This window comes from Miscanthus floridulus, chromosome 10 (genome assembly GCF_019320115.1).
Source record: "Miscanthus floridulus cultivar M001 chromosome 10, ASM1932011v1, whole genome shotgun sequence".
Taxonomy (NCBI): domain Eukaryota; kingdom Viridiplantae; phylum Streptophyta; class Magnoliopsida; order Poales; family Poaceae; genus Miscanthus; species Miscanthus floridulus.
Window position 1 is genome coordinate 20,032,175 of NC_089589.1, and position 11,741 is coordinate 20,043,915.

Here is an 11,741-nt window from a genome sequence, read left to right on the forward strand (position 1 = left end):
AGAACCATTGCAGAAAGCATTCACCTTTACATTTACATTTTATGCAACTGTATCTCTGGAGCAGAAAATCTACTAGCGCAGGTAAGATGCATGTCCAGCTTAAAAACACAACGCAAACAGCAGTACAGCACACAGAAACATAATTTTGGCTAGACTTTTCATAGCAGAGTAGCAGGCACCACTTGATGCAGCGTGATACATCTTAGATTAGGGTTGCAGGCACAGGAACGTCTTCAGTGTTAAAACGTGACAGTAGTTAAAAGACAATCTAGCTCTCAGTCCTGAACATCAACAAAAGGTTACAGCTACACTTCAGAAGCCGGAGCGTGATTGCCGCTGGTTAGTTCTGAATTCTGATCCTACTTGCTACTACATTGCTTCAGGCCGTGAACTTGACAGGACGGGCCTTAGCTAAACCTTTCACAAGTTCAGAGAAACCACCAATGCACCTACAGTTTCCAGCTCCCGAATGAAGTGCTCCAACCTCGTCGTTTGCGCGATGACAAGGCCAAACAGCTTGGGTGCGGGAGCTTTCTGAATTTGGGCAGGGCTTCGTATGATCACAGGGGTCGGTCTCGGTGCAAAAGCCATGGACAGCGCTTGGCAACTGTTGTCTCCTTGACGTTGTGATACCCTTCGAAACAGGCATTTCTTGGACCAGGGTGTCACTTTGCACCCATGTGATGCACAAACTTTTTGTTACCCTACGGCACCTGTTTTCCCAGTACCCATCCTGCACTTGAACACTCCCCACAGATAGTGTTTCCCTTGGAACGCTACAAAAGACAAGGTTTGATAAGTAAACTGAAAATATTAGCCATAGAACAAAGTAAAACTATCAGAGCTCTAAGCTACAAGAATTCAATAGCAAGAAAGTAAATAACTTTTTAAGTGCACTTGGACAGTACAAGCAATATAATGCAAAATTGCACCGAGGCACATTGCCATCAAAGTTCATGGTTGCAAATTTAAAACAGGAGCACTGCCATATCGTATCTATGATATTTGTAAATTACATTGTAAAATCGACAATTTCGTACTTACTTTGACATTGCTCTGGTAGGAAAACAGAAGGGAAGATCAGCAGCTTGGCAAAGCCAACGACATATTTTAGTACTAAGCTATGATCAGTGAGATAATGCACTAGTTGATCCAGTTCCCTACAAAAGTAACAAGTACATTTTAAACCATGTACCTGAAAATACAAAACAAGCAATTGTCCATATGGTAGGGCGGTAGATCACAGCACCTCATATTATCTGAGAAGAAATACAAGCCAATGCATTCAGCAGATTGGTTTTGATGCCTTCCACCTCCCTGGCCAGGCTTTCAACTTCGAATGCTTTGTTACTTTCATTAGTGCTGGTAATGATAGTGATAATTCCTGCACCTCCTTGCATGCTTGATTTGACAGGTGTGCAGCCAATGAAATATACTCCTGGCCAATCTTCATGATTCCACTATCAGCATAAAACAGTGAGAAACAGTTAGCACTGCAGAGAGAGAAAAATATTGAAATGCTTTAGAATGGGATTAAAGGCATCTAACATACGTCCAGTAAGGTTTATCAATGGGTCGCGTGCAAATAAAGCTTTGCTGATCTGATGCTAACCGTGCAGCATCATTCCGTGTGCATGGAACACTAGCATTCCCTAGAGGTGCTTTTTTATCTTTGTTGGCCCTTCTCGGCTTCCTTGCCTTCATATCATCATTGGCATGTTGATTATTTGAATTTCCTGGAGACATCGCTTCCTCAGAATTTTCTGCGGATCTTCGCTGCTTCATCACACAACTTTTCACATGTCTCCTGCGCATCCTCACTTCCATCTGCATTGCCTTGGCATCTTCATCATATGATAAAACAGGCCGTTTTCTTTTCTTGGCCATGACATTCTCAAAAGTTCTTAGAGATTTAGAACATCTTGGTTCTGCAACATTGGCATCATTTACTTCCTTAATTTTTGGAGATAAATCCAAGGAAGCACTTAAGCAAGTACGATCAATTTTCTTTGATGGCCTACAACTTCTTATATGTGCAGGATCTGTATTTCTGTCCTTCATAACGAGCTTGGTTTTCTGATGTTTAGTATGACGTGGAATATGTCTGTTTGGCCCTTTATATTGCTTTCTGAAGCTACTTTTTGTTGCCTTACGTGGACTAACATGCTTGGAAGGCAATGGCATCTTCCATTTGTGATGTTTGCCTACAAGCCACATTTTTGGCAGTTGAAACCAAAGTCTTGGGTACATCATTTTGGAGATTCTTCCCTTCAGCACTGGCTTGGGATAGTAACTTCCGTTAAAATCATTGCGACTGCGATGAACTTCATCTGACCTATTTGCTTCATCTGAGTTGTCATTTGCTTCATCTGAGTTGTCTGTGTTAGAAACCAAGCATTCTTTTGGTGTCAAGGGATTTAATGCCTGGACATTATGCAGTGCCGGGGTCAAAGTTCCCATGCCTAACAAGCATTCTGTAATTTCAGCACTGTGTTTTTCAACAGCTGAGGCTCCTTCTCCATTTGAGGAACTTGATGGCTCTGCTGAGGGATTTGATCCCTGGACATTATCCAGTTCAGGGGTGACAGTGTCCATGCCTGACAAGCATTCTGTTTTTTCAGTATTGTCTTTCTCAACAGAAGTGCCTCCACCATTTGAAGAACTTGATGGCTCTACAGTATTTGACATTAACCTTGAGTCCATCCGCTCCTTGGAAGGATCCAAGACATCCATATTCCCAATATCTAGATCTGAACCTTGCATTTGGCGCATCATCCCATGGTCTAACCACCTCCAACAGATCAGGTTGCTCCCAACTTTCTGACGTAGGACTAGAACCATCTACTTGCTCCTCACTTGACCATATAGGACTAGTTTTATCGGTAAATTTGGGATGGGTTTGCTCAACATATTCAACTGAAGCAAATACGCCAGGCTCCGCTCCTTGTTCATCAAGTTTTAACCTTGAGTCCAACCACTCCTTAGAAGGATCCAAGACATCCATATTTCCAACATATAGATCTGATCCTTGCATTGACTGTGAGTAGTTTGAAGGATGCTTTGATCTTAGGATGCTATTTCGCGCATCATGCCATGGTCTGAGTATAACCACCTTCAAAGGAACAAGTTGCTCCCAACTTTCTGATGCAGGACTAGAACTGTCTACTTGCTCCTCAACATCTTGAACTGAAGCACATAAGCCAGCCTCCGCTCCTTGTTCTTCGATTTCAAATGCACGGCCCACAGGTGAATGGCTTGTACCATCAGGATTAACCATCTCCAAAGGATGAGGTTGTTCCGCATTTTCCAATACACCATCTTTTTGCTCCATATTTGGTACTGTAGGGCAAGAACTATCCGTAACACATGGATAGGATCTCTCAACATCATTGATTAAAGGAAGTAAGTCAGGTTTTGTTCCTTGAGGGAACCCTTCAACACAATTCAGTGAAAAAGAGCAGCTATCTTTTTCCATTGAGAGGTCCAGACACTCCATTGTGTTCATAGTAGGTCCAGCAGCACCCGCTGTCTTTTGTATTTCTACAGTAAGGTCAGAAGCTGAATGACTTGAACCATCAGCACTTTCTGGTTGATAAAATAAGTGGTCATTTGTACTTTCCCCTTCCTCTAAAACATCATTGCGCTTAAACTTTTTCACGACAAACATTTCAGAAGAATTGAATGTATCTGCACTCGGAAAATGTTTAGTGGAGGCATCAGAACTATCTCTTCTTGCTTTATGCGATCTACGTCTACGACACCCCCATGTACTATACCTTGCCTTGTGCGACCTATGTCTACGACACCCCCACGACAAGGGTTCCTTTGTCACCTCTACTCTATTCACATTTGGTTCATTAATTATAGAACCCAATTGAATAGAGTAGTGGTCATCACAGCTAGAGTCATCGGGAACATGGAACCATGTAACGCTCCTCGTTTCGAGAACATCATTCATGTTCTGGGGGCGTGAGAACATTCTCACCCCTGCCTTGTTAAAACCTTCCTCAAATAGCCTGTTGTGTTCCTCGATCACGTTCCTTGACCCCTTCCACCGAGGAACTTTGTGACTATGATCACAATTCCACTCTAATGATTTCGGGACTTCATTATGTTTTGGGGGGCAATCATCACACAACCATTCAAATGATGAGGCATCATAAATTACCGGATCCAAACAATATCTACAAAAACTACAAACAACGCTAGTTAGGGATAGATCTTCTATGGCTCGAGGTCATAGAAGTATACAGGTAATATGAGGAATAATTAACTACAATTAACCCTACCAACTTGATTGTTTAAGCGAATTTTTTGGAAGGGTGAGTGTTTAGGTGGCAAAGGCTCTTTTGAAGTCCCTTGTTTGCTTTCATGGCATAAAAAGTTCAATGGGCATGGTCAAGGCCAAGACATGTTTGAAACAATGGAAAGGTGTTGGAGACATCAAGATCAAGAGCAATCTAGTGTTAGGGGCTGCTGGCCTCAACCCTCCCCTACTCTCACCCACGATCCCGAGGAAGGTCAACACCGTATGTTGAAGAAACGGGCGACGCAGCAGTGAAGGTCCTTGACGCTAGAGGCAGATCTAGTGCATTAGGCGTAGCCCATCCTTTAGGGACCCCTGCCTAATCAACACAACATGATAAGAATGATGGCATGTCAAGATCACATGAAACTATTGTGGCTAGGGATGCCTTGTCTAGTGACCAAAAGGAGGTTAGCTTTGTGGTGGATAGGGTGGTAGGATGCCACTGGTCGTGGGGTGGTGCACCGAGGCAAGTGGTAGGGAGTCATGACATCCTACTCTTCTTAGTTCATGAGAAAGGGTTCGAATTGGTAATATCACAACCTACATTTTGGCGCGGCTTTGTGGCCCAAGTGTGCGTGTGCTTTGGGGTTGCACCTACCTTAATAATTAGGTAGATCTGATTCCTTAAGCCTTTAAGTTCCTGACATAGCACCTAGGTAAACTGGTGCAAATCAAGGATGAAAGTGTGAGAAAGGCGAGAGGGTCTCTAGTTGAGTTGGTTAAGTGCCTTGAGTAGCACTCCTCAGGTCCTATGTTCAACTCCCGTGGGAGTGAATTTTCAGATTGGGGTTAAAAAAATCCCCTCGTCTGTCTCACGCCAAAGCAAAGGTCTAAGGTCTGGCCCTAGTCATGGTCGTTCTCACATGGGCTACGGTGCCGCTATGTATGGGTAGAGCAGGGGTTCGAGGAACTTCTAGGCCTGCGTGACAAGGTCTTCTTCTTAATGCAGTGTTGGGGATTGTCTTAACCCCTGAAGGTCGAGTTTTTTAAGTGTAAGAAAGATGTTATGGTTGTGACATTGTGGGGGTTAGGATCAATGTTCAAAAAGGCGCTAAGGCGATTTCTAGGCGATGACCCATAGCCTACAGCCTAGGCGAGCCTAAGCGAGCCTAGGCGTTTTGTATATATACTAATATACATATATTATCTTTCTAAAAGAAAAAATAAACAACTGAATAGTGGGCTTAGATAGATAGAAAGGCCCAAGAGGCAAGAGTCCAGCCATCTCCCACTTTAAGTCTCCAACCTTATCCATCTCTCCAGTTCTAGCCGCACTCGACGCCCTTCCTCGTCGCGGCCACACTCGACACCCTTCCTCATCTCCTGCATCAACTGCCGTCGCCGGTTCCTCTCCCTCTTCGGCATCTCTCTCTCTCTCCTCTAGTGCATGCCCGCCAGGGCCGCCTGCGCCCGCATGCGTCCGAAGCTACTACCCCACCGTCGACCTCCGCCAGACGCTCCTCCTCCCCCACCGGCGCTGCCGACGAGCTGGAGTCGCCTAGGGGGTCCGCCTACCCCCTAGGCCAGGCGGGACCCCCTCGCCTAGTGCCTAGGCGGACGCCTAATGTCACCTTTTTGAACATTGGTTAGGATGTAAAATGGTTTTGGGTGTGGGGTGCTACACAAATAGACTTTTTTTGGAGTTGGGATTTTACTACTTACTAAAAGGTGTTGTTTCACAAAGCTCCAGGTTTGAGGTCCATGCTAAATATAGAATCTATGATAAATTGAAGTGCTTTAGACCTATGCGTTTAATCTAAAAATGAGAAAACGAATGGCTCAACTCAATACTAAGTCAGCCCGCAGCTCCAGCTCCAAGAATTTCTATAGTTAGGAATGAGTAACTACAAAAAGTATTGGAGCTAGAGTTTCGCCAAACAAGCCCTAATTACAATGAGACTAGACTGCATGGCTCTTAAGAAAGTGGAATGTAAAAAAAAGTAAAATGCACCATGAGTCCTTAGAACTTTTTATGGACTCTCAATTAGGTCATAGAACTAAAGTGACCATCTAGGTCCTCAATCTATTGTAGATTCTCACATGAGTCCAACTAAAAAAGTGACCATTTAGGTAACTAATGATGCGCCCGAGAAGAGGTCCAAATCCCACCACATCACCTTTGTATGCCTAATGGTTCTGCCAGTCACAATCACACAGATCGTGGGTCTTAGTGGGGTTCCATGTCCCGGGAACGGTCATTCCGAATCGTGGTTCTAGGACGGCGTGGCACAACGATGGGTCAATGTTTGGGATGTGAGTCGGGATGATGTCCCGAAGCACACCAAATCATAGAGACATATGCCCTATGCACCCGGGAACTTAAAATTGTTGATCCACGTCCCACATACCCATTCCACTTGCAGAAGAACCCTCCATCCCCCTCACCTCCATGTCCACTCCCTCTGCCTCCCGTTGGTCCCGTGCATACCGGCCTCGCGGCTACGCCCGCACGCTCTCCTGTGCTCCGAAGGCACATGCTCAGCGCCCATGGAACAAACAAAGAGAGGTGGGCTGCAAGAGAGGCAAGGACTGCTAGGGGAGAGAGATGGAGGGGTAGGGGATGTTTTTTTTTTTGCAACCTTAATTGGCGTGTCCACATAGGCAATTGTTAGTGGCATGGCGGGGTTTGGACCTTTAGTCGAGCGCAACAGAGATTGAGGACTTAGATGGTCACCTTTTTTAGTTCGTGGACCCAAATGAGAATTAGCAATTGATTAAAGACCTAGATGGTCACTTTTATTAGTTCAAGGACTCAAATGAGAATCCTAAAAACATTTGGGGCTTTTGAACACCATAATGACAAATAAACAAGCAGTCCAGTATGCAAAGATAATCTTATGGATGTGATTAACAAGGACAGAATTGAAGCAAATAATTCTCTATAAAATGTTAATAAATCATGCATCCAAGCAATTCCAAACTTCATTACGACAAGATAATCAAAACTCATGCATTTGTTTTGTTCTTTTACTTAGAAACTTTAATTTGAAAATAGAAGACATGAAGACTTTGAAGAACAAGTAGAAAGAGAAGTTACAGGTGCCTCGCAGCGTTCTTGCAGTTGCTACATTGTACTAAAAGCTGCCCGTAGCCAACAACACCACACACTTCACAAACGATGTCCTACATAAAAGTGCAAACATGCAAATTTGGTTAATTCACAAAACCTCCCAATTTTAAAATAACAAGCCTTCATGGCCTAAGTAAGCGCATATCAAAGTGTGCTTGCATCCTGGCATGGTGCTTGCCAGCAGGATTTCTCACGATTCACCCAATATGAAACTGTAGTTGATACACAAAATCCAACACCACAAAAAAAAATCTCAATAGTGTTGCACGTTTCTGTACTGTATATTTATCCAGGGCTCCAAGCACCCACCTGATGCTTCAGAGTGTAGGAAATTGCCACAATCTCCTCGAGCTCCGATCTCCTTGTCCATTGACAATGGAAAGGCTTAGGAGACACGGCAGTCATAGCAGTTCCTAGCTCAGTCACAACTATGAGGTCCCATTTGGAAATCAGTATTGAATCTTGGAACGAAACTATGGTTTCGGTCCACAGACCACTGGAGCGTGTTTCTGGATGACAAGATATTTGACTATTTTTATGCAAAACCAGGAGCGTCAGACTCCTCTCCCCCCACCGGCTTCTATCTGAATCTGAAGGCTTCCTCGAGCATGAGCCCGCCCTCGCCCTCGCCCTCGCCCTCGCCCTCGCCTTCGCCCCTGCCCCTGCCCCTGCCCCTGCCCCTTCTCAAAATAGTACCAGGCTACCAGCCCATGCCCAAATGCACGAATTCTGCACAAGAACAGGGTAGGGCTAACATAACGCGACTCCATCCGATTCGGTTCCCCTTCCCTCCTGAACAGACATACAATTTGTGTCCTACTAGAGGCAGGGCAAATGTAATCCGCATAATCTCGAACACCTTGCCCTCACACAGAGTTGGTCGGCTCAACCCGCGACTTTAACACTCTCTTCCGAAGAAATTAGCCAACCAAATAACGAAGAGAATCCCGAAATAAACGCGCCACACGAATGAAGAGGATGGGAGCTGGAGCGCGAGTGAGGACCCGTACCATCTCCCAGAGTCGCGGTGCCGTGAGAAGCTCCTCCTCCTCGGCGCTGTGGTCGCCGATGCCGAGATCCGCGCTCCGGAGGGCCTCAACAGCAAGGCGAGAAGGGATGCGGCGCGCGCTGCTGAAACCATGCGCTCTTCTTCCCCATGGCTTCAGCCTCCACCAGATTGCAGAGTGAGCGCCGCCGCCGCCGCCGCTGCGAGCGATCGCGCGTGAACCTCGGCTTCGAGAGGGGAGGGCAGAAACGGAAGGCGGCTGTAGTGCGTGTGTGTGCGCGCGCTTTGGACTTTGTTGGCCTCGGGCCTCGGGTCCGCTGAGCTAGGCAGCAACTTTTTTCTCGAAGGGGTTGAAGTCGGCAGCTTCGGCGCGACACGTTGGCAGCATGCGCGGTTCACGCACCACGCGTGGCGACGCCACGAGTAACGGTTGTCACACCCGGCGGCCGTCGCGGCGAAGCCTGATTCTGGCGTCTGCGTCTCCGTAAAGGTTTTCTAGATTTGGTTACTAATAATTATTTTTGAAGGTTCCTATTTATCTCTTAGGAAATAAGAAAAAATAAAAATAATCTAATAACAAAATGAGACACTTTCTGGACATTATTTTTAGTTTATCAGATTCAAACAGGCTCTAAGAGTTTTTTTTTTTTTTGTAAATCCTCTACTTTATAGGTGAATCTTAATATATATTTAAGCATTGAAGAAAAAAAGTCTACCTATTTACTTGGTCTCCTAGATTTGTTGACTGCCCAAAATCTTATCCTCAAATTTTAAAATTTAAATCTATGAAAATGTGTTATAATAATAATATGTTAAGTCTATATTAGTTTAAATTTTGTTTCTGTTTAACTGTGGAGGTAAAATGAACATCATTGAGGGTCAACATGCTGAATTTTGTGAGAAAATAGAATAAAAACTATGTAAGGAGCCTATTTTAGGTAGTCATGTTGGAGATGCTCTAAGTACATTAAAAGCTAAAAACAATTATCTTCAACTAACACTAACGAAGCTAATGTTCTGTTGCGGTTTCACGTTTTAACAAAAAAAAAAAGTGTGACATATAGATAGATAGTTATGAGGCGCAAAAAAAAAAAGATAGATAAGTTATAAAAAGAAATTGTTTTTCAACGCAAGCTGTTCAAATAATATTATATGAGGATCACTTTATACTTTTTCCAATCTATATTATAGCTAGGACCACAAGTCCATGCCATTGTCTTCATCTCTGCACTACCACCTATGAAGTTTTATCCTTTCACTTTCAAATCTTCTACCAAATCCAAATAAAACTAGCAACTCGGTACTCTAAATCAACTGCCACGCCCTTTAGTCAGTCTTTTGGCATCACAAAATTCACCTCCTTTGCTTTCTTTGTGGCCAAAATTGGAGAAACTCGCCTTGATTTTCTCCTTTTGCACTCGCCCATGTTGGAGCTCAGTCCCCTTTCATCCACACGGGTCGCACCATGATGCTCAATTTATGCTTCATGGCCACTGTCTTATTCTTGTCGCATGCTTGACGAGCTGTGCTCCAAAGAGCATGGTCATTCTAGAGTTCCTCTTGCCCCAACGCGTGCTCCAAATACTCCCTCTACTTTTTGTCAGACGAAGCTGCTACCACTACTTTTGTGGGTCTCTCTGATACCCTATGAGGCCACCATTTGGTGTGACATGGAAGCTTGATGCGGACATGGAGGCTGGGATAGCAACACACCGTGTCGCGTTGGGGTGGTCTCAACATGTTTTCATCTTTAAGTTCATTTCTTTAAAACCCAGTTGTTTAGCTTTTAAAAAATCAGCTCAACAGTTGGGTTGTTTACTTGTTTGTTTCAGTTTCCGATTGGTAGAAGCCAACAAAAAACTGAATCAAACATGCCCGCTCCATCATCTGTGTTGAGTATTCTTTTCAAAACTTGTGATGACGAAAAAGTCCAGAAACATAAGGCTAAACATATTTGGACCCAATATATACTAGCAAAGTCTGCGCATTGCAATAAAACGAACACCTTGTTGCACTATTATTTAAATGACTTGTGGCTCGAGATTTATGTATTAGAATCAAACTTCGTGCCATCGTTGTATGCACAAACACGCAGGGTTCTAACTTTTTTTTTGAAGCCTGTAGGGTTCTAACTCATATGAGCAACATTGATTGTGAATCCGGGGCAAATATATAATAACATCTACACCATCAAATTTGTTTCATTAAATTTTCTATGAAACATATTTGGATGTGCATTTCTTGAAACTTGTAGATGTTATCATATTGAAACTTGGTCAAAACTAGCCGCCCGTTCGGCTGGGGCTGGCTGGCCAGCCCCCTCACATGGGCACTATTCACATGAACCAGCCAACCGAACAGGCTGTAGATAGCTTTAGCTTCGGACAAAATCAGTGAACTACCCTCGATCTTGAAATATAAGGGATATAGAGTTTAAAATTTGTACCAAAATACAATGTATTGTGTACTCAACTCCCTCTCTCCTCAGTTTTTTGACACAAAATACTGAAAGAAAGTAACAACTGAACTAGCCCATCCATCCAATTGGTGAGGGGTAAGGTGGCTTTTTGTCATGCTTCTTATTTTGTCTAAAAAAAACTTTTATATATTTCTGTACATATATTGAGTATAATTTGAAACGAAATGAGTAGTTACTATACTGTCATATAACAGTGGAGCGTGGGCTAGTAGCAAGAGAGAGCAAAATCGATTGTTTCAACGTCAAAACCATAGCATGAGGGAGCCCAGAAGCTTGGCCCAAAAGCAAGAGGTCTATGGGACTTCAAATTTCTATCAAACTGAGGGAGGCCCAGTTTCACCTCCATTACCCTCCATCCTTGCTTTTTTGTTATCTCAACCTGGCCCTCATGGCCTTTCATTGATAGACGTAAACTCGACGATATCGCAAGTTACAAGACTGTTTACAACTGGCATAAATAATAATTTAAGTTTGCACCAACACTCGAGATTTTGAATTTACTCGCTATATTGAAGAATTATTTATGAAGAACTATAGTTTTGTAAAAACGTAGAGCTGAAAAATAAATCATTGCTCGAGCTTGGTTGGCTAGCTCGTGTTAGAGTTGAGCTAGCAACCACGGTTCGAATCCCCGTGTGCACAGCATTAAGCCATCTCATATGACCGGGGTTTCGACCCTATTAGTTTTTTTTATATCATATATGCTAATAATGTTACATCAACAAAGTATTAATATAATTCAAAAATAAATTGCAAGTGTCATTATACCTGGTTTAATAATGTTACCTTTTTTATGATTGATAAATAAACTATTAAAATGACTTGTTACGGGCTCTACAACACATCGCAACCGAGTCATAATAAGGCATTTAAAAAA

At 43.5% G+C, this 11,741-nt stretch overlaps 1 pseudogene; it reads right to left on the minus strand.

Moving 5' to 3' along the window:
• Positions 1-372: 372 nt before the first annotated feature.
• On the minus strand, positions 373-8,660 carry LOC136486337 (uncharacterized; annotated as a pseudogene).
• Positions 8,661-11,741: the final 3,081 nt, after the last annotated feature.